This window comes from Cervus canadensis, chromosome X (genome assembly GCF_019320065.1).
Source record: "Cervus canadensis isolate Bull #8, Minnesota chromosome X, ASM1932006v1, whole genome shotgun sequence".
Taxonomy (NCBI): domain Eukaryota; kingdom Metazoa; phylum Chordata; class Mammalia; order Artiodactyla; family Cervidae; genus Cervus; species Cervus canadensis.
This window is the reverse complement of record NC_057419.1, coordinates 62,148,256-62,171,054: the sequence shown is the minus strand read 5'-3', so window position 1 is coordinate 62,171,054 and position 22,799 is coordinate 62,148,256.

The following is a 22,799-nucleotide window of genomic DNA, read 5'->3' as shown; positions in this document are numbered from 1 at the left end:
TACTGCAGTTTCCATGTTTTTGGATATTTTGTGTTCCCATTTTTTTCACTAATATTAATGCTTCAATGAGTCATTTTGTACGTGAATTTTTATTTGCATATCTGACCATTCTGTTGGATAGATTTTCTAAAGAGTGGCTCAAAAGGTACAACTACTTTCTGACTCATAATTACACACTGGGAAGTTGTTTTCTAGAAACTGGGACCAGTTTACATTCATACCAGCAAAGACAACAGTCAAACATGCACTCATATAAACTGCTTGGTGAGAATGAAAGAAGAACAGTTAACCTCACATGGTTGTTTCAATTTAGTTATTGATGACTATTAAGGTGAAATATATCTTGTGTTTATTATCTGTATTTCCTTTTTGTGAATGGTTTACACATATGTTTTACCCATTTATGTTTGAGGATCTATCATTTATAACTAAGAGTACGATCTACTCGAAAGAGGGAAATTTCAGAAAAAGCCAAATTTCAGAGAATAGTATGGATCCAGAATCCAAGACCAATTGGTTAGAGTCTCTTTTGTGGAGAAGACTAGCATGTGATGACATAGGCTTCAAGAAAGCTTGGTAGGAAAGAATCTAACATGTTCCCTTTTCCAGGGAGGTCTGTTGCAGGCACAACACTGCCTGCCACTTATAAAGATAATCCTACTGAAGAGAAAGGCTGAGAGTGCGATGGCTGAGAATAGGCTGAGCTAGATGTCTGCTATATGAGGAAAACGCCTAGAAGAAAGAGCATAGAGTTACAGTTCCTAGGACTATCACTCTGCAAAATTTTTAGAATGTGTGAGACATTGAGAAATTTTGATGCACAGAAATACTACGTTTATGATTAGTGTCTGAAAGCTTTTTGATGTTGTTATTAGTGTTCATGGTTGATGCCTCAGAATACTCTAGTAGAGAGAAATCCTATGAAGGTAATGAATATAAAGTAACTTTTAGTCATTGAGGTTGGTTTTATTTGACATCTGAGGATTCACTCCTGAGAACTTATTCATTCATATGACTGTAAAAATGTGGGAAGGCCTTCAGGCAGAGCTCAATTCTCTTTCAACACCAGAAATTTCATAGGGTGGGGAAACATTCCCAATGTGAAAGAAATTGCAGTGAATAATCAAGCTTTTTCCAGCATATGAAGAAGCACAGTGAAAAGAAACCCTGTGAATGTATTAACTGGAAAAGACTTTAGGACAAGCTCAGAGATTTTCTTTTGAAACATGAGAGAGAGAAGAGAAAATCCGATGGGAAAAAAAAAATCCTCCATGCTTGTAATGCCTGTGTGGAAAGCTTTTCAGATCCAGTTCAGACCTTACTAAGCATGGAAGAATTCATGGTGCAAAGAAACCTCATGCATGTAATGAATGTGGAAAAGAGATTTTGCTGATATCAGCCCTATGGAACATCAGAAAATTCATAGTGGAGATGGAAAGAGATCCTTCTTTATCATCGGCAAATTCCTGGTGAAAAGAAACTACTAGAATGAAGAAGGCTTAAATTAGAGGCTGTCTTATCTATCATTAAATGATTCATAAAGGCAAGACCCTCTGTGTAAATAAAAATTATAAGTATGCTTTCAGCAGGATTTAGCCTTATTTGATATCAGTGAGTTCACATTGCAGTAAATGTAGAAAGGCCTTCAGTTTGAAGTGTAATTTTACTCAGCATTAGACAATACAGGAATCATATTAATGTAATGTTGTGGAAAGGTCTTTGTGAGAAAAATCAAATTTTTGTAGAGATGAAAAGAAGGTTTATAATAAAAGTTAATTAAAATACTTTCCACTTATTGCATATAATTATGTACCTACCACGTGTGAGAGTTGGACCATGTAAAGCAGACTGAGCACCAAAGAATTGATACTTTCGAACTGTGGTGCTGGAGAAGACTCTTGAGAATCCCTTGGACTGCAGGGAGATCAAACCAGTCAATCCTAAAGGAAATAAACCCTGAATATTCATTGGAAGGACTGATGCTGAAGCTGAAGCTCCAGTAATTTGGCCACCTTATGCGAAGAGCCAACTCTTTGGAAAAGACCCTGATGCTGGGAAAGATTGAAGGCAGAGGAAAAGGGGGCAACAGAGGATGAGATGGTTGGATGGTATCACTGACTCAATGGACATGAGTTTGAGAAACTCTGGGAGATGGTCAAGTACAGGGAAGCCTGGCTTGCTGCCGTACATGAGGTCATAAAGAGTTGGATATAACTTAGCAACTGAACAACAGCCATGTGCTAAGCACTATAAGAACTTTACATAGTTTGTTTAATCATTTAATTCTTGCAGCAGTCATAATGGAGGAACTCTGATTCTTTTTTTGCACATGAAGAAACTGAGAAAAAGAGATGAAAGAATTTCCCCAAGGTCACAGAGCTATCACTGGAAGAGCTAGGATTTGAATCCCAGAGAGTTTAATTCTTCTGAGTTTATAATGGCAATGTGCAAATCTTCAGAGATGTGTTAGCCTTTATTTATCATTATGGGATTCATTCCAGAAATCACAATTCATTCTTCAGTGCAGTGAGTTTTTGTAGCATTCAGTCGATTTTGGGATCTGGTAAATACTCCTAGAAACTGCACACTGGGCTCCAAAAAATGGAGTAAAGGTTATAAAGAGTTTATCCTATAACTCCTTTGAATAGGGATCACCTCCAATTTTGAAAGATTTCATTAATAGCCTGATTCTCTTCTCAGATGTTCTCCATAACCACTTCTCATGGTGTAGACTCTGAAATTGGCAAAGACAGTTTTGTTGTTGTTTTTCAGTTGCTAAGTCATGTCTGACTCCTCCACCCCATGGGCTGCAGGGAGGAAAGAAGATACTAAGTTGCTGGCTTTGATAATGAATAAAAGGGTCATGAACTAAGAAATGTATAGACTCTCTGGAAGCTGGAAAAAGCAAGAAAATGGATTCTCCCCTAGAACTTCCAGAAGGAATGCAACCTTGTGAACTCATTTTAGACTTTCAACTTCTAGAATTATAAAAGAATAAATGTAATGCTGCTTTAAGCCACTAAGTTTGTGGTAATTTGTACTGACGATAGGAAACTAATACACTGTACAGGTAGCCCAGTTTGCCTGGAGGTTCCAGGCCAGTTACTTCTGGCCATGAAAAGTCTTGTCCAATATAGCCCTGTGTCTATACATGTCATCATTTTATATATGTGTTATGGTCTTAAGATTTGGAAACAGTGCTCCAATAAATTGTTGTTCTGTTTAAGAAAAGAGCTTTTACCCTTTTCTGTACTTTTCCCAGAAGTCCTGGATGCAGAAGGAATGAAGATATGTCAATCCATTGTTTTTCCAGGTGTGATATGCCTGTTAGCTCAGGTGCAGCACTTTGCTTGTCAGATTTCTGGTCCTTGGTCAGAGAGGAATATTTTCTGAATGAGTTGAGACAAAATTGAAGTATAAATCAGAATACCAATATATGGGGTTTTGTTTCTTCTGATGACAAGATGTTTCTGTTTCTTCAGTGGGCAGTGCTGGATGCATATGGACAGAATTGACCTCCCGATGCCAATTTTTGTTACAACATACTGTTGAAAGAGTATTTAGGAGATGCTCTGCCATTATTTATGTTACTTCTCCCATGTTAGTTCTCTTAGATCAACTCCACTTATTGCTTAGGCACTCCATTGTGACAGCCTGCATTCCAAGATAAGAAATAAATGTCTTGTGCCTATTCCAACTGATTGAAATAAATTTTCATACTATGCTGTCTTGACAGTGATTCTGAGGTGCAAGGGGGCAGTTGTTTGGTAGATTACTGATATTTGCCAGAGATTGGAGACTGGCATCAGGCTGGCCTCATATACTACATCCTGATGATTTTTTAAAGAAATATTTCAAGTTTCTTCTCTATACCAGGCACTCTGATATATAGTTTGATAGAGATAAGAAAAAGATATGTTCCTGGTCATAGAGAAACTGATATTAGTAAAAAGAGACATGTAAACAAATCTACACAGCAACATATCACAGATGCTTGATAAAAAGTCTATATAGAATACATTAGAGACACAAAGGAAGAAATAGTTAATTCTGCTGGGTGGGAGAGGGTTCCAGAAAAAAATTTATGCATACATCTTGAAAGGTGTGTTGTCAGTTTTAACTGTTGGATCTGAGAAATAAAGAGTCATTTCAAGCAGTGGTGGTATGAGCAAAGACACATTATATGAAATAATTCAGTGTTTACAGTATATTTGTGATATGTTCAAGATCATTAGTATACTTGGAACATAGAGAGTGAGAGGGTATTTAATGAGAAGGAGAGAGTGGCTGGATCATGGAGAACCTTGAATGCTATGCTAAGAACAGTGGGAAGCTATTTGGGGATTTCAGTCAAAGAATTAACAGGATAGGATTTGCAATTTAGAAATATCCAGTGGATGAGATTGCGATGGATACTCTGAAGAAGACAGAACTGGGTACAGGGAAACCATTTCAGAGGCTATTACAAAAGAGGAGAGATGTCGATGCCTGAGTTAAGGCAGTGGGAATGAAATTAGAATACATGTATATAAGGAATTAAGAACTTGGTGCCTGACTGAAGGATATATGAAGGCTGATGAGAAGAAGGAATCTAGGATGATCCTCAGTTTTCTTACTGCCTTGGGTGGTTGAGATTTAAAAGCCATTCCCTGAGCTGGGGAACTCAGAATGAGGAACAGGTTTGAGGGGGAAAATGATGAGTTCGATTTTGAACAGTTGAAATCTGAAGCACCTTTGGAATGTCCAAGAGGAATTACTCGATAAGCAACCAGCAATTTTATTCTGCTGCTGTGAAGAAAGTAGGGTTAGATAGTTTTGGAGGTCATCAAGTGCAGAGGTGGTGGTTTTAATTAAGGCATGAGTGAGACTGCCCCAGGAGAATATGTGGAGTGAGAAGGGGGAGCAGGACAGAATCTCAGAAATACACACATGTGAGGGTGAAGGATGGGGGCAAAAAAGATGAGCAGCAGGAAAGATGGCGGGGAACCAGGGGAAATACTGCATTCTTGTTGTGCCCTCTTGTGGCGGTATGAGTTTCTCTCTCAGAATAAATTTCCCCTCTCCTGTCTTCAGTCTCCTCTGTCCCTGACGGTTTTGGACCAGTAATTTCCAGCTCCACTCTATCTGTGACTGGGGCTACCAAGTCGTGTGGTGGTTCACCTTGTGATTCATCTAGCCTGGCATTTCCCATGATGTAGTCTACATAGAAGTTAAATAAGCAGGGTGACAGTATACAACCTTGACGTACTCCTTTCCCAATTTGGAACCAGTCCATTGTTCCGTGTCCGGTTCTAACTTTTGCTGCTTGGCCCACGTACAGGTTTCTCAAGAGACAGGAAAGGTAGTCTATCTGTTTAAGAATTTTCCACGGTTTGTTGTGATCCACACCGTCAAAGGCTTTCAAGTAGTCAATGAAGCATAAGTAAATGTTTTTCTGGAACTCCTTTGCTTTCTCCGTGATCCAACAAATGTTGGCAATTGATCTTTGTTTCCTCTGCTCTTCAAAACCCAGCTTGTACATCTGGAAGTTCTTGGTTCACGTACTGCTGAAGCCTATCTTGAAGTATTTTGAGCATAACTTGCTAACATGTGAAATGAGTGCAATTGTACAGTAGTTTGAACATTTTTTGGCATTGTCCTTTTTTGGGATTGGAATGAAAACTGACTTTTTCCAGTCCTGTGGCCACTGCTGAGTTTTCCAAATTTATTGACATATTGAGAGTAGCACTTTAACAGCATCATCTTTTAGGAAATAGCTCAGCTGTCAACTCGACTAGCTTTGTTTGTAGTAATGCTTCCTAACGCCCACTTCACACTCCAGGATGTCTACTGTCCAGCTCTAGGTGAGTGACCACTCTATCGTGGTTATCCAGGTCGTTAAGACTTTTCTTGTATAGTTCTTCTGTGTATTCTTGCCACCTCTTCTTAATCTCTTCTGCATTTGATTTAGGTCATACCTGAATGGCCTAATGGTATTCCCTAAATTCTTCAATTTAAGCCTGAATAATAAGGAACTCATGAACTGAGCCACAGTCACTCCAGGTCTTGTTTTTGCTGACTGTATAGAGCTTCTCCATTTTCAACTGAAAATAACATAATCAATCTGATTTCAGTATTGACCACCCATGTATAGAGTCATCTTTTGGAAAAGTTGGAAAAGTGTTGTTGGAAAAGTCTTTGCTGTGACCAGCATATTCTCTTGACAAAACTCTGTTACCCTTTGCTGTATTCTCTGTGTTTTACAATATATCCTTGTAGCTTATTCACTTTAGGGTTAGTTTCAACCTCTTAAATCCCTACCTCTATCTTGCCCCTCCCCTTTCCCTCTCCCCACCAGTAATCACTGGTTTGTTCTCTATATCTGTGAGTTTGTTTCTTTTTTGCTACAGTCACAAGTTTGTTTTATCTTTTAGATTCCATGTATAAGTGATATCATAGAGTATTTTTCTTTCTAACTTCACTTAGCACAGTATACACCAAGTCTATCCATGTTGCTGCAAATGGCAAGGTTTCATGCTTTTCTTTGACTGAGTAGTATTCTGTTGAATATATGTATATATATATATATGAATATTTATATATATGTGTGTGTGTGTATATATGTGTGTGTGTGTATATATATATATATATATATATATATATAAAACTTCTTTGCTGATGGACACTTAGGTTGCTTCTATATTTTGGTAATTGTAAATAATACTGCTATGGATAAAAACTATTATATATAGAATGAATAACAACAAGGTCCTACTGTATAGCACAGGGAACTATGTTCAATATCTTGTGATAAACCACAATGGAAGAAAATATTTTTAAAAGAATGTTTATATTTTATAACTGAATCACTTTTTGTACAGCAGAAATTAACATTGTAAATTAACTATACTTCAATAAAAATAAATTGAAAAAATTAATAAAAATAAATAATGCTGCTATGAACATTGAGGTCCATGTACCTTTTTGAATGAATGTTTCCATTTTCTTTGGATATGTACACAGGAATAGAGTTGCTGAATCACATGGTAGTTCTTAGGTTTAGTTTTTTTTGAGGCGCTTCCATAGTGTTTTCCATAGTGACTGCACCAATATACATTTCCACCAACAGTGTGAGAAGCTTCCCTTTTCTCTACATCTTCACCTACATTTTTTACTTGTATTCTTTTTCATGATAGCTGTTCTGACAGGTGTGAGGTGATAGACCTCATTGTGATATCTCATTGTAGTTTTGATTTGCATTTCTCTGGTGATTAGCAGTGCTGAACATATTTTCATGGGCCTGTTGGCCACCTGTATGTCTTCTTCAGAAGAATGCCTGTTCAGGTCTTCAGCCTGTTTTTTATTGAGTTGTTTGTTTTTGATACTGAGTTGTACGAGCTTTTTATAGTTTGGATATTAACTCCTTGTTGGTTGAGTCATTTGCAAATATTTTCTCGGGTTCTGTAGGTTTTCTTTTGGTTTCATTTATGGTTTCCTTTGCTGTGCAAAAGCTTTTAAGTTAATTAGGTCCCATTTGTTTATTTTTGCTTTTTCTTTTTTCTTTAGGAGACAGATCCAAGAAAACATTATTTATGATTTATATCAAAGAATGTTCTATGTTCTCTTCCAGGAGTTTTTTGGTTTCAGGTCTTACCTTTAGGTTTTTAATCCATTTTGAGTTTACTTTTGTCTATGGTGTGAGAAAATGTTCTGATCTCATTATTTTACATGTAGGTGTCTAGTGTTCCCAATACTACTTGTTGATGAGACTATCTATTCTCCAATGTATATTCTGGTCTCTTTTGTCATAGAATAATTGAAGATGGATGCTTGGGTTTGTGTCTGGGCTTTCTATCTGTTCCATTGATCCATGCCAGTACCATACTGTTTTGATTACTATAGATTTGTAGTATAGTCTGAAGTCTTAGAGGATGATACCTGCAGTACTCTTTTTTTCTCAAGATTTGTTTGACAGTTTGGGGTCTTTTGTGGTTCCATGTAAAATTTAGGATCATTTGTTCCAGTAGTATGAAATATGTCATGGGTATTTTGATAGGAATTGCATTAAATCTATAAATTGCTTTGGATAGAACAGCCATTTCAACAGATTAATTCTTCTAATCCAAAAGCAGGGAATATCTTTCCCTTTTTTGGTATCATCTCCAATTTCTTTCATCAGTGTTTCATAGTTTTCATTTTTTACATAATTAATATTTATACAATTTTCACACAACAGTAGAATACAAATTCTTTTCAAGTTCCCATAGACTGTAAGTTAGGAGACACTGGAACATATCCAGGGACATAAAACAAGCTGCAAAAGTTTCATGGTCTAAATGTGTTGAAGTCCTACAGAGTCTGTGCCTTTATCACTGTGGAATTATTTTAGAAACCAATATCAAAAGATATTTGAAAATAGCCCACATATTTTCAAGTGCAATGTGACATTTACCAAGAGAGATCTTTGACTTAGCCACTGAAAGCCTCAATAAAATTAGAAGACTGAAAACACACAGAGGGTGATTGCAAAGAGGAAATGAGAAATTAATATCAGAGATTTTTTTAAAACCTCATGTATTTTGAAATTAACTGTCCACTTTTAAATGATGGGTGTGAAGAAGCCATAACAAGGGAAATTAGAAAATACTTGTAACAGAATAAAAATGAAGAGAGAATTTACCAGAATTTGTTGCAGGCAGCTGAAACTGCTCAGTGCAACTAAATACAATGTGGTATCTGGAATGAGGTATGAAAGAAAATAGTGGACACTAGCATAAAATTTTGTGAAGTTTGAACAAAATCTGCACTTTAGTTAATAATATGGTATCACATGTTAATTTTGTTTTTTTAAAACAATATAGTATTTATTTATATTCTCAGAATTGAATTAGAAATTTCAAGCCTCATTAACAAATTTTTTTAATCACTAAGGTAATAAACTTTCTAGACATTTAGCTGTAATACTAGATGCCAAAGTACATGGTACTATATCAAAGTTTTGAGTGAATATAAATTACGGATTTAGCATTCTATTCATATTAATTCAAACAAGTGGAATCAAGATGTCATAAACTTTTTAGCTAGGCAAAAATTAATGAGTTTTCTAAAATATATATTATACATGCTATATATATGTGTGTGTGTGTGTGTATACAAAAGCTTTTCTACTATGCTTAAAAAGGGCTTGAGAAGCAGCTTCTGTAGCTCAATCCCAGAAAAATAAACGACCCAATCAAAAAATGGGCCAAACAACTAAACAGACATTTCTTCAAAGAAGACATACATAGATGGCTAACAAACACATGAAAAGATGTTCAACATCACTCATTATCAGAGAAATGCAAATCAAAACCTCAATGAGATACCATCACACGCCAGTCAGGATGGCTGTAATCAAAAAGTCTACAAACAATAAATGCTGGAGAGGGTGTGGAGAAAAGGGAACCCTCTTACACTGTTGGTGGGAATGCAAACTAGTACAGCCACAATGGAGAACAGTGTGGAGATTCCTTAGAAAACTGGAAATAGAACTGCCATACGACTCAGCAATCCTACTGCTGGGAATACACACCGAGGAAACCAGAATTGAAAGAGACACATGTACCCCAATGTTCATCACAGCACTATTTATAATAGCCAGGACATGGAAGCAACCTAGATGACCATCAGCAGACGAATGGATAGGAAAGCTGTGGTACATATACACAATAAGATATTACTCAGCTATTAAAAAGAATGCATTTGAATCAGTTCTGATGAGGTGGATGAAACTGGAGCCTATTATACAGAGTGAAGTAAGTCAGAAAGAAAAACACCAACACGGTATATTAACGCATATGTATGGAATTTAGAAAGATGGTCATGATGACCCTGTAAGCGAGACAGCAAAAGAGACACAGATGTAAAGAACAGACTTTTGGACTCTATGGGAGAATGCGAGGGTGGGATGATTTGGGAGAATGGCATTGAAACATGTATATTATCATATATGAAATAGATCACCAGTCCAGGTTTGATGCATGAGACAGGGTCCTCAGGGCTGGTGCACTGGGATGACCCTGAGGGATGGGATGGGGAGGGAGGTGGGAGAGGGGTTCAGGATGGCGAACACATGTACACCCAGGGCTGATTCATGTCATTGTGTGGCAAAAACCACTACAATATTCAATATTGTAAAGTAATTATACTCCAATTAAAATAAATAATTTTTTTTAAAGAAGGGCTTGAGAACAACAAAGATGGAGAAACTGGAAAACATAAACTAGGTGAAATGGGAGCACTGAATAAGAAATAGAAAAAGTTAAAAAATTCGAAGTAAAAGATCATCATATAGACTAATTGTTTTTAAACATGGCTGCTCATTAAAAACACATTTGGCGCTTTGGAGAAAAAAGCAATACCTGGGCATTTGTGTTTTTCAGAAATTTCCAAGATAATTTTGATATACATCTGGAATTTAAAAAGTGATTATGGGCTTTTCTATTAAATGGTGGTTTAAATGATATAGAATTACATTATTTTCTGTTGACCAATCATGATACAATGGTATTTAGCAAATAATACTTACATAATTACAATAGTAAAAGATGTTTATCAACTTTCACATTCAATAGCCAGACAAAAAATAAAAGATAATTATAATTGCAAGTCATAATGGAGATATGATTAAACTAACATCCCATGGACAGAGGAGCCTGGCAGGCTACAGTCCATAGGGTCACACAGAGTCAAGACTGAAGCAACTTAGCATGCATGAATATAAAATAATTATATACAATTTGGTGGGTTAAGTGATGTGATGAGTGGAAGTACATACATGCGCCTGTTTTCATCTACTCAGCCTGTCTTTGTCTTTTGGTTGATGCATTTAATCCATGCACATTTAAGGTAATTTTATATACACATGATCCTATTACCACTTTATTATTTTGGGTTTATTTTGTGTTGGTCTTTTCCTTCTCTTGTGTTTCCTGCCTAGAGAAGTTCCTTTAGCATTTGTTGTAAAGCTGGTTTGATGATGCTGAATTCTCTTAACTTTTGCTTGTCTGGAAAGCTTTTGATTTCTCTGTCAAATCTGAAGGAGAGTCTTGCTGGGTAGAGTATTCTGGTTGTAGGTTCTTCTCTTTCATCACTTGAAATATATCATGCCATTCCCTTCTGTATAGTTTCTGTTGAGAAATCAGCTGATAACCTTATGGAAGTTCCCTTGTAGGTTATTTGTTGTTTTTCCCTTGTTGCTTTTAGTGTTTAATTTTTGTCTTTACTTTTCATTAGTTTGATTACTATGTGTCTTGGTGTGTTCCTCCTTGGATTTATCCTGTCTGGGACTCTGTGCCTCCTGGACTTGGTTGACCATTTCTTCCCATGTTAGGCAAGTTTTCAGCTATTATCTCTTCAAATATGTTCTTGAGTCCTTTCTTTCTTTCTTCTCCTTCTGGGACCCCTAAAATCTATTGTTGGTGTAATAATGTTGTACCAGAGATCTCTTAGGCTGTCTTCATTTTCTTTCATTCTTTTTGCTGTATTCTGTTCTTCAGCAGTGATTTCTACCATTATGTCTTCCAGGCTGTGATTTCCACCATTCCGTCTTCCAGGTCACTTATCCATTCTTCTGCCTCAGTTATTCTGCTATTGATTCCTTCTGGCGTGTTGCTCATCTGTTTGCTTGTTCTTTAGTTCTTCTAGGTCTTTGATAAATGTTTCTTGCACTTTCTCCATTCTTTTTCCAAGATCCTGGATCTTCACTATCATTACTTTGAATCATATTTCTGGAAAGTTGCCTCTCTCCACTTTTTTAGTTGTTTTTCTGGGACTTTATCTTTTGTCCCTTGAGCTGGGACATAACCCTCTGCTTTTCATTCTGATTAGCTTTCTTTGATGTGGTTTTAATTCTAACAGCTGCAGGAATATAGTTCTTGCTTCTTCTGTCTGCCTTCTGGTGGATGAGGCTAAGATTCTTATGTAAGCTTCTTAATGGGAGGGACTGGCAGTGGAAAAAACTGGGTCTTGCTCTGATGGCATGCTCAGTAAAACTATAATCCAATTATTTGATGATGGATTGAATTGTGTTCCCTCCCTGTTAGTTGTTTGGCTTGAGGTGACCCAGCCCTGGGTCCAGGGCTCTATGGTTGGGTTCATGGTGACATCCAAGAGGGATTACACCAAGGGACACCTTCTAGGACTGCTGCTGCCAGTTTTCCCATCCCCACAGTGAGACACTACCGACCTATGCTTCCACAGAAGACCCTCCAACACTAGCAGGTAAGTCTGGTTCAGTCCCCTGTGGGATCATTGCTCCTTTCCCTTGGGTCTTAGTGCATACAAGATTTTGTTTGTGCCCTCTAAGAGTGGAGTCTTTTGTTCTCCAATCCTGTGGAAGTCCTGTAATCAAATCCCACTGGCCTTCAAAGTCAGATTCCCTGGGAATTCCCAGCCCCTTTTCTGGATCTCCAGTCTGGGAAACCTGACTTGGGGCTCAGAACTTTCACAACAATGGGAGAACTACTTTGGTATTATTATTCTCCAGTTTGTGGGTTGCCACCTGGTAGGTACAGAATTTGATTATATCATGATTGTGCCCCTCCAACCATCTTGTTGAGGCTTCTTCTTTGTCTTTGGACGTGGGGTATCTTTTTGGTGGGTTCCATTGTCTTCTCATCAATGGTAGTTCAACAGCTAGTTGAGATTTTGGTGCTTTCACAGAAGATAAGCACACATCCTTCTACTCCACCATCTCAAAGCCATAGTGCTTTCTAGTTTAGAGTATAGGTCTTTCACTTTCATAGTTATGTTTATTCCTAAGTATTTTACTCATTTCAGGGCTCATCAGTGACTGTCATTTTATTATATAATTGGAATTTTTTTAAGCTTTGAGCTTCAGAAAGGTTTTGGTATATGTGCTGTGCTTGACTTTCCTTAGGTATTCTTATTACTCTTCAGTTAGGTTTTCACATATCTTGTTCAGCAGTTTTGTTTTATTTTTCTTTGTTTGCTGAGGCATATTTTATATGTGTATTTGTTTTTATGATCACTATTGGCTCCAATGTAGGCTGTAGAGGGTATATTTAGGTCAGTACCACTAGAGCACCCAGCTATGTACAAGTATGAAAAATGTTCCTATGCAAAGGAGATCACATGTAAAGTCCAGTCTGCTTTATTTCCAGAGAACAGTTCTTTACAACACAAATTGTCCTAGGGCAAAAACTGTGAAAATTCCATTATTTGGCCCTACTTACCTTGGACACAAATTGTACTCTGAAATGGTGTTGTTTCAGTAATAGAAGACAAGCACAGTATTTAAGTTTGTATGCAAGGGCTTGAAAGCTAACACAAAGCTAGCTAGCTAGCAAAAGGGGAAAAAATAGCCAAAATGACTGTTAGGTCTGAATTTCCAGAGAACTTGTTAACAAGAACATCCTATCAGAGTAAATTCTAGTTGTTTATTAAAAGGTTTTTTTACACCTTAAGAAATGATTCACTGATGTATAATCTGTCTTACTTTAACAAGGCTTCCATACATTTAGATGAATATTAACTTTATTTCTAATATCTCACATAAAGGTTTGTCATCCTATCCCAGGAAAGAGTTATTTTGGTTATGCTCTAGTAAGACTTATCAGTGTGGCCAAGGAACATAGATCCAGTTGGTGCTTAGTTCCCACCATCCTGATTAATTAAGTAACACCTACTGTACTATAATATCTCTATCCCTTAAGAATTTGAACTCCCTAGTCCAGGGCAATTGGAAGTCTAGTGGTGGTGGACGTAAAGTTTCATGTTTAGATTTAATCTTCAGTTCAGTTCAGTTCAGTCGCTCAGTCATGTCCGACTCTTTGCGACCCCATGAACGCAGCACTCCAGGCCTCCCTGCCCATCACCAACTCCCAGAGTCCACACAAACCCATGTCCATTGAGTCGGTGATGCCATCCAGCCATCTCATCCTCTGTCGTCCCCTTCTCCTCCTGCCCTTAATCCTTCCCAGCATCAGGGTCTTTTCAAATGAGTCAGCTCTTCGCATCAGGTGGCCAAAGTATTGGAGTTTCAGCTTCAACATCAGTCCTTCCAATGAACACCCAGGACTGATCTCCTTTAGGATGGACTGGCTGAATCTCCCTGCAGTCCAAGGGACTCTCAAGGGTCTTCTCCAACACCACAGTTCAAAAGCATCAATTCTTCGGCACTCAGCTTTCTTTATAGTCCAACTCTCACATCTATACATGACCACTGGATAAACCATTCTCTTGACTAGACAGACCTTTAATTGCTGCCAAGTATTTGTCTTAAGTGCTAATAAAAAACAAACTGCACCTAGAAACTTGTTCATGTTAAAAGATGGATAAAGCCAGTAAAGAGAATTTATGTGATTTCAGTGGTCTGCATCATGTAGGAATTGTAAGGGATCAGTACATGGCATCCAGTCCCATCACTTTGTGGCAAATAGATGGAGAAACAGTGACAGACTTTATTTTTTTGGGCTCCAAAATCACTGCAGGTGGTGACTGCAGCCATGAAATTAAAAGACGCTTACTCCTTGGAAGGAAAGTTATGATCAACCTAGACAGCATATTAAAAAGCAGAGACATCACTTTGCCAACAAAGGTCTGTCTAGTCAAGGCTATGTTTTTTCCAGTAGTCATGTATGGATGTAAAAGTTGGACTATAAAGAAAGTTGAGTGCCAAAGAATTGATGCTTTTGAACTGTGGTGTTGGAGAAGACTCTTGAGAGTCCCTTGGACTGCAGGGAGATTCAGCCAGTCCATCCTAAAGGAAATCAGTCCTGAATATTCATTGGAAAGACTGATGTTGAAGCTGAAACTCCAATACCTTGGCCACCTGATGTGAAGAGCTAATTCATTTGAAAAAAACCCTGATGCTGGGAAAGATTGAAGTCAGGAGGAGAAGGGGATGACAGAGGATGAGATGGTTGGATGTCATCACCAACTTGATGGACATGAGTTTGAGTAAACTCCGTGAGTTGGTGATGGACAGGGAGGCCTGACGTGCTGCAGCTATAGAGTCACAAAGAGTTGGACATGATTGAGCAACTGAACTGAACTGAAGTAAATAACACTTGTATCCTTTGCCCAGGTTCAGAATCAATTGAAAGATAAATGTAAGAATCACATAGATGGAGATCAAAACATTATCTTCATTACTCGTAAAGCTGCTTGGAGAAGGTGGTTTTAGTGTGAACTTCCAATTAGTGTGGACCCCAGAGTTAGGCAGACTTAGACAACTGCAAAACCACAAGACTCCAGGCCAAAAGTAATCCCCTTCTTGCACGGCAAGGAGCCAGTCAGAATGCATGTTCACTGTAGACACACAGATTACTAAAAGGGAAGCAGAGAACAAGGGCCGAAGGCAAATCTACTCAGATATTTCTCCTAAACACACTAGACATATAACTCATTTCTCCTCCCATGGGCAGAAAAGCAGGAGTGTTAGTCTAGTTGAAGTTCTTCCACATGGAAACATGAGAAGTAAAGGTTAAGTGTCCCATCTAACATAGCTCAGTGATATATTCAGTATTGCCATTTACTTGAAACTGTCTATCCTCTTCAGTACCAAAAATATCACAATTTTGCTTTTAGGTTCACACAAAAAAAGCTATTGGGATATTTTGGGAAGACTAAAGTATAGTGCAAATAATTGCATAGTATCATCTTAAAGTCATGTCAATGGAACATTTCAAAACTTCATCTAAATGCAGTAACAAAACATGAAGAAATGCTTCTTAAAGGCAAATGTACTGAAAGAAATCCATTCACAACTAACTATCAAGTGGGAACTCTAAATATTTTACCTTTTGAGCAAGATATGTTCTTCTGGTTACTAAAGCTCTGAAATGAGGCTTCAAGTAAGAAATTTCCCTATTATATTTGCATTCATGTAATATCCTCATATTGGGAGAGTTGTGGTATAGGGGCAGGAGAGAAGAGAAAGGAAGGGGAAAAAAGAAGAAATGAGAAAGTTTGCAGTGGATTGGCACCATGTATAAAATTGTGGATGATCTGAGCTATGTATTTGATGCAGAAATGGGAAAAGTATTGAGTGACAGTGGGGTAGTGTGGTGGTGCAGCGCCAGGGTTTGTGTGATCATGGTGGCAGTGGGGACAATGTGAATAGTGGAGGATGGTATGAAATCACTGGAAATGAAGTTGGGCAATGTGAATGATAGTGACAGGACAAGATCAGAATGTATGTGATAATGATAGTTAGGGACACAGTGTATGTCATACTGTGGAAGATGAGAATTGTGCATGTGAATGGATGTGTGAAAGAGTAGGGTAGGAGAGACAATAGTGAGAAAGGACATGAAGTTAATGAGACATTGAGACCTTTGTGTGTTTGAAAATGTGGATGGCGCGTTTCAAGCAATAATAAGAGGATGTAGACAGTGGATGGAATGGGGAAAATGTAGTGTGATGGTAGAAGATAGGTACATGGTGGAAATGATACGGTTAGGGCATTTGTATGCTTGTATGTGATGCTGGGGGTAATGAGAAGTGTTACCGATTTGTGGGGGCAGATAGTGAGCATGCCTGACAGCGGAGAATGATAACATGATCATTTGGAGCATGGAAATCATGAGTGTCTGAGTGGGGTTGTTGAATAAAGTGTATGTTGGGAAAATGCAGTTTCTGACTGTCAGTGAGGAATGGCACAAGTATGTGTGTGAGGACGGAGGTGATGTGGATATTCATTGTGAGTGTGTGATATGGAGATGACATGAGCATGTGGGAAAGGAGTTTTGGAGGATGATGGAGGTTTTATAGTGGGGATGTGGACTGTATGTGTGATAGTAGGTGTGGATAGGCACTGTGTGATAGTGTAGGGATTGAGTAATGGTAGATGTGACTGTGAGTGATGGAGATGGTGTGTGTGATAATGTAAATTGATTAGAGGTAGTCGTATTTGACAGTGGGTATTGTGATACTGTATGGACTCTTGTGTGTATGATAACACAGGACAGAACAATGTATGTGCAGAAATGGGAGTAGTAATGACAGTTGTGTGTTAGTATGAGAGTTTAGAGAATTGGGATAGTATATGGAGATCATAAATTACAGTCATTATCATATAAGTCATAGAAGGAATAATGTATGGATGAGATAGTATGTTAAAGACTGTGTATGTTTGTCAGAGATTTCATATTTTGTGATAGGCATTTGAAACTGCATTTGGGTATGAGTAACAGTGATCTGAAAAATAAGTTGCTTATAGGGGATAGCTTTATCTTACCCAAAACAAATCCAGTGGTATAAAGTCCAAGATTTCCATGGTTTTCATCAATATCTTAGCTACCACATATTTTATTGTTTGTTGTTCCATGACCTTTACTTAGCATGTTGTTCCCATCATAGTTGCCCAATGACTGCTGCAACTCTATGTTCCAGGTAGGAAGATGAGGAAGAGGAGAAGGCAAAACATCTTGTCAGTAGAGTTATTCTCCTTTATACAAAGCTTTCCCCCAAATCCTACCCAACAATTTCCACCTACATCCAGTGTCCAGTGGACAGATCTGTGACACATGACCAACAGTATCTGCAAGGTTGTCTGGGAAATATAAGTTTAGCATTGGGAACATTATCACCCATAGTAAAAAAGGTTTTATCTAAATAAGAAAAGATGTTGGGTAGGATACAGCCGGTAGACAAAGAGAGGTTGAAGATATAGAAGAGAAGGTATAATTAATAGACTAAAATATCAGATGTGAGAGATGCAGGATTCAGGGTACTATATAATTGGCATAATTTGAGATGCTTGGGATGATGTTGCGGTAGGCAAAAATAAACATGTTTTCTCTATCGTCATTGAATTTTACTATCTTGTGAAGAAGGCAGACATTAATCACAAACCAAAATTTTGTGAAGTTGATACTCCTGTGGAGGGGAAGTACGTGGTTCTGTGAATGGGTTTAAAGAGAGGCTGATCTACTCAGGGAGGTCAAAGACAGAGGAAGTGATGATTGAGCCGAGATCTGAAGGCAGAGTCAGAGTTAACTGGATGAAAGATGATGGATGGTTGGGATGGGGGAAAAGTGTTCCCAAAAGAGGAAACAGGATAAACAAGGGCATTTGTGCACTGTTTTTTAAAAAAAATTAACTTTAATTTAGAATATTTGCTATTGTTATGTCTTCAAGTTCACTAATCTTTTTCTAGTTAATTCCATCCAGTGTTTTTTTTTTCCATTTATTTTTATTAGTTGGAGGCTAATTACTTTACAATATTGTAGTGGTTTTTGCCATACATTGAAATGAATCACCCAGTATATTTTAAAATTTCAGTTATTATGGTTTTAACCATTAAACCTGTGATATGCATCTTATTAATTATATATCATTTCTCTACTTAACATGACCATTGTTTGCTCTAGCCTTTTGGTCATATGGAAAAAATATATGTTATCTGCTAAATATAGCATCTATATAAGTTCTCCGTCAGTTTGGATTGATTTTTTTTTTCTCCTCATGATGGATCATGTTATTTTGTTTCTTCATATGCCTGGATTTTTTTTTAATTGGATGCCAGACATAATGAGCTCCACTTTTTGATAAAATTTTGGTATAAATGTTTATCTTTGGGTGCTATTTTTGTATTATTACACATCTTCTTTTTTTTTTTTTAAATTTTTTTATTAGTTGGAGGCTAATTACTTCACAACATTTCAGTGGGTTTTGTCATACATTGATATGAATCAGCCATAGATTTACACTTATTCCCCATCCCGATCCCCCCTCCCATCTCCTCTCCACCCGATTCCTCTGGGTCTTCCCAGTGCACCAGGCCCGAGCACTTGTCTCATGCATCCCACCTGGGCTGGTGATCTGTTTCACCATAGATAGTATACATGCTGTTCTTTTGAAACATCCCACCCTCACCTTCTCCCACAGAGTTCAAAAGTCTGTTCTGCATTTCTGTGTCTCTTTTTCTGTTTTGCATATAGGGTTTATCGTTACCATCTTTTCTTAATTCCATATAATATGTGTTACGTATGCTGTAATGTTCTTATCTTTCTGGCTTACTTCACTCCTGTATAAGGGGCTACAGTTTCAATCCATCTCATTAGGACTAATTTGCAAATGAATTCCTTTTTGACGGCTGAGTAAAATTCATGGTGTATATGCTACCGACAGCTTCCTATTCTTCATCTGCTGATGGGCATCTAGGTTGCTCCATGTCCTGGCCTATTATAAACAGGCTGCGATGAACATTGGGGTGCATGTGTCTCTTTCAGATCTGGTTCATGCCAGTGTGTTATGCCCCAGAAGTTGGGATTGGCTGGGTCATATGGCATTTCTATTTCCAAGTTTTTTAAGATCTCCACACCTGTTCTCCATAGTGGCTGTACTAGTTTGCATCCCAACCCAACAGTGTAAGAGGGTTCCTTCCTTTTCTCCACACCCTCTCCAGCATTTATTGCTTGTAGACTTTTGGATAGCAGCCATCCTGACTGGTGTGTAATGGTACCTCATTGTGGTTTTGATTTGCATTTCTCTGATAATGAGTGATGTTGAGCATCTTTTCATGTGTTTGTTAGCCATCTGTATGTCTTCTTTGGAGAAATGTCTGTTTAGTTCTTTGGCCCATTTTTTGATTGGGTCATTTATTTTTCTGGAATTGAGCTGCAGGAGTTGCTTGTATATTTTTGAGATTAATCCTTTGTCTGTTTCTTCATTTGCTATTATTTTCTCCCAATCTGACGGCTGTCTTTTCACCTTACTTATAGTTTCTTTTGTAGTGCAAAAGCTTTTAAGTTTCATTAGATCCCATTTGTTTAGTTTTGCTTTTATTTCCAATATTCTGGGAGGTGGGTCATAGAGGATCTTGCTGTGATTTATGTCGGAGAGTGTTTTGCCTATGTTCTCCTCTAGGAGTTTTATAGTTTCTGGTCTTACATTTAGGTCTTTAATCCATTTTGAGTTTTATTACACATCTTCTTGAGCTTTATTACAAGAAGCAGTTACTTCGAAGCAGTTAAATCTTTTTCAAGCCATGTTTTTAAGATTGATTAGGCAGGACCACGACAGTGTTTGCTGAATTATCCCAGTGTACTGAAGCAAGACCTGTTTGAATAACCCATGCCTCAGGAATTATGAGTTTTTTTGCTCTGAATGGTGGCAACAGGTATGATCCACAGACCTGTTTGAGCTTCTGACACTTGTTCCCTCTAATACTTTCAGGTGGTTCTTCTCCTAGCCTTGTATGATTTCTTTAAGTGCATTCACTAATCAGTACTCTCCTGAATATTTTATGGCAATCCTTTAAAGGTTTTTTGAGTGCTCCCTAAGTGCAGCTTTCTCCTTTTTAGTATTCTCTGAACTCCAACCACCTTGGTCTTTTCTGGTCTTATCCTTGTCACCTAATAGAATCCTCTGAGGCTTGACTGCATTCTCCCTCATTGTACCACAAACTGGAAACTCCCCCAAATTGTAAAGGTTTACCTCATTTTCCTTTATCTCTTAGGGATCACTGTTTTTCACTTCCCAATGTCTAGTGTCTTAAAAAATATATATATTTCACATTTTTGGTCCTGTCTTTTTAAGTGTTTTTGTCAGGTTGGAGTGTAAATCGAGTCTCCAGCTTGCCTCCCAGGAAGCTATGTGGAGGAGACTTGTTAAAGAATTCTTTACTTTCTTTCCATTTTTGTTTCCATTTCCTTTTGCTCTTCTTCATTATTCTTCCGCTCTTCTCCTTTAAGCTGGTTGATTTCTTCGCTGCTGCCATGTATCAGATATAAGTGATGGCTGTACTTTAAAATTTGTGTTATAAAGAGAAAGAGCCTGATCAAGAAAAAGAACTTTATTCAAAATCAAGGATTGGAGGAAGATTTTGGATCATAGGGAATGTGACCACATATTTCAAGGGTCACTCTTCATGACTCTGAATTTAAGGAGCTTCTGAGTGTAAAGACAGGTTAAAGAGGCAGATTAACCTCCTGTCAAAGGATAGATGTTTAAGCCTTGGAATAGATACAGAATTGGCTCCCAACCAGAGAGCTTCCAAGACTATAGTAAGTGTTAGAGTAACTGTGCTCTAATCTCAGACACTGTCTTACATTAGGATAAATCCATACATAAGACAGAGAGTCCATGATGTGGGTCACATGATTATAGCTTCAGTCCAACTGCGGAGATCATAAGTTACCAAGAAGGTCATGATGGTGAGAAAACATGTGCAAATAGCATTGAAGAGCCTTTAACCAGACCTCAGATATTGCTAACACCAGAAAATTCATCAGCAGAAATAAACCTTATGAATGTAGTGATCATGGCTGATCTTTTGCCCAGAGTTCAGATATTACTCAGCATCGCTAGCCATCAGTTCAGTTCAGTTGCTCAGTCGTGTCTGACTCTTTGCAAACCCATGGACTGCAGCATGCCAGGCTTCCCTGTCCATCACCAACTCCTGGAGATTACTCAAACTCATGTCCATCGAGTCAGTGATGCCATCCAACCACCTCATCCTCTATCGTCCCCTTCCCCTGCCTTCAGTCTTTCCCAGCATCAGGGTCTTTTCTAGTGAGTCAGTTCTTCGTATCAGGTGGCCAAAGTATTGGAGTTTCAGCTTCAGTATCAGTACTTCCAATGAATATTCAGGACTGATTTCCTTTAGGATAGACTGGTTGGATCTCCTTGCAGTCCAAGGGACTCTCAAGAGTCGTCTGCAACACCATAGTTTAAAAGCATCAATTCTTTGGCACTCAGCTTACTTTATAGTCCAACTTTCACATCCATACATGACTACTGGAAAAACAATAGCTTTGACTAGATGGACCTTTGTTGGTCAAGTAATGTTTCTGCTTTTTAATGTGCTGTCTAGGTTGATCATAGCTTTCCATCCAAGGAGCAAGCGTCTTTTAATTTCATGGCTGCAGTCACTATCTGCAGTGATTTTTGGAGCCCCCAAAAATAGTTTCTCACTGTGTACATTGTTTCCCCATCCATTTGCCATGAAATGATTGGACCAGATGCCATGATCTTAGCTTTCTGAATGTTGAGTTTTAAGCCAACATTTTCACTTTCCTCTTCCACTTTCATCAAGAGGCTCTTTAGTTCTTCTTCACTTTCTGCCATAAGGGTGGTATCATCTGCATATCTGAGGTTACTGATATTTCTTTGACATATTAATTATAATGTATTAAATTCCCTAGTAATTCCAATAGTTCTATCATATTTGAGTCTGATGCTTGCTTTGTCTCTTCAAACTTTTTCTTCTTGCCTTTTGGTGTGCCTTGTAACTTTTGTTGAAAGCTGGACAAGTAATAGTAACTTAGAGAAGGGGGCCTCTATTGTGAAGATTCATGTTCCTCTTACTAGGAGTTGGGCTTTGTTTGTTTAGCAATAGGTGGCAGAGGCTTCATATTCCTTTTGTGTCCTTGATTTTGTCTCCCGTCTTGACTTTGGGCTCCTTATAAAGTCTCTGCTTGCAGCTCATTCAGATATAATCCATTATAATATACTTGAGCCCTGTTGGTATGGTGGTAGGTGCTCTCTTGCACAGTTGTGTCCAACTCTTTACAGTCCCATGAACTGTAGCCCGGCAGGGTCCTCTGCCCATGGAATTTTCCAGGCAAGAATACTGGAGTGGGGTGCCATTTCCTACTCCAGGGGATCTTCCCAACCCAGGGATCAAACCCACATCTTTTAAATCTCCTGCATTGGCAGGTGGATTCTTTACTACTGAGCCACCTGTGAAGCCCAAGGTATGGTATGGTATGGGGGAAAGGGAGTGTTTTGTAATATTCCAATTATATTTCAGTGTTTTAGTGGGCCTGTGACTCTGGCCTATGGCCTTTATAAGTATTTCTATTTGTTTA